This window comes from Mus pahari, chromosome 13 (assembly GCF_900095145.1).
Source record: "Mus pahari chromosome 13, PAHARI_EIJ_v1.1, whole genome shotgun sequence".
Lineage (NCBI taxonomy): Eukaryota > Metazoa > Chordata > Mammalia > Rodentia > Muridae > Mus > Mus pahari.
Window position 1 is genome coordinate 95,175,959 of NC_034602.1, and position 1,541 is coordinate 95,177,499.

The 1,541-nt window shown below is 40.9% G+C and overlaps 1 non-coding gene across 1 annotated transcript; it reads left to right on the forward strand.

The window, feature by feature from the left end:
• The first annotated feature begins 1,430 nt into the window (after positions 1–1,430).
• LOC115065332 lies at positions 1,431–1,534 on the forward strand. The gene has a single exon (XR_003845109.1). It is a non-coding gene; the product is annotated as a U6 spliceosomal RNA (small nuclear RNA).
• The last annotated feature ends 7 nt before the right edge of the window (positions 1,535–1,541 follow it).

A 1,541-nucleotide genomic window follows, 5' to 3' on the forward strand; every position in this document is an offset into this window, starting at 1 on the left:
TGAGTTCCAGGACAGCCAGGGCTATACAGAGAAACCTTGTCTTGAAAAAAAACAAAAACAAAACAAACAAACAAAAACAACAACAACAAAAAAAAACAAAAAAAAAAAACAAAAAAAAAGAATGACATGCCTCACTTCCTACACATCTGGAAGTGGGGGGACTAGGGAGTGAGGGGCAAGGACGTTACCACGTGAGTCCTCTTGTCTCTCATGATGTAGAACAATATCCTCAAGCCTGGGTGGCCGCACCTGGCTGAAATAGCTTTAGGAAAAACAGGAATGTATTAGCGTTAATGTCTTGTTTCTTTTTAAAAGACAGGGTCTCATGTAGCACAGATCAGTTATGTAGCCAAGGGTAACTCCCCACATGCTGGGATTACAGGCATGCGCCAACCACACCCATCACACTGAGTATTAACCATAAGTATCACATGCTGTCGGAAAGTGAGATGACTCATCAGATAAAGGCACCTGCTACTGTGCAGCCTTGATGGCAGGAGTTACATCCCTAGGAAGGTGAGAATCAACTCCTAAAAGTTGTCCTCTGACATCCTGTGTGCCCCCCCCATAATAATGATGATAACAAACAACTGTAAACATAATATAAATGTTGATTATCTTATGATATTGGTATAATAGCATGAATATAATAAAAACCTTGAAAAATTACAGAATTAAAAAAAAATCTCATTTAACTTTCTTTGCATTAAAAACACGATGAAGCTTCTCTTTTAGGTCTTGCTTTGTAGCCCAGGCTAGTCTTGAATGTCTGACCTCAGGTGATCCTCCTGGCCCAGACTTCTGATCAGCTCTACAGGTTCCTGCCAACACCTTCTGTGCTCCTTTAATTCTTTTCTTTCTTTTGTAGATGGGGGTCTCAGTTTGTGTCCTCACTGGTCTTGAACTCACTATGTAGCCCTGACTGAGACTGGCTAAGGGAAGCCCTCCGACTGGGATTCGCAACCCTAGACCACAAGCTCTGCTATACTAACCCCTTTTAACCTTGTAGCCTCCACACTTTTCTGACCCTGGAACACCTTTTAAAAATGTAAAATTCAGCCAGGCAGTATAGTGGTACACGCCTTTAATCCCAGCAGGCAGATCTCTCGCAGGCAGAGACAGATGGACCTCTGAGTTCCAAGCCAGCCTGCTCTACAGTCTAGACAGCCAGGGCTACACAGAGAAACCCTATCTTGAAAAAAATCAAAAAACAATCAAGTATAAATAAAGTGTAAAAGTCATACAACTAATATTCTATGGGACATGGTTTAGGACGTGCTGATAAAAGGCTACATATTTTAAACAGTCCATTCATTCATTTGCTTCATCGAGGAATATTTTCTATGTTGGTGACCATGCCTACAGAAAAAAGCTCCAGAATGCTCCCTTCACACCACTCTGGATTTAACCCTTCCAAACTGATGAGAACACTCACCATAACATCACAGATATTAAAACTGGAACAATCTGGAGAACATTAGCATGACCTCTACAGAAAGATGACAAGCAAACTCATGAAGGATTCCTTATTTTTTTTTTTT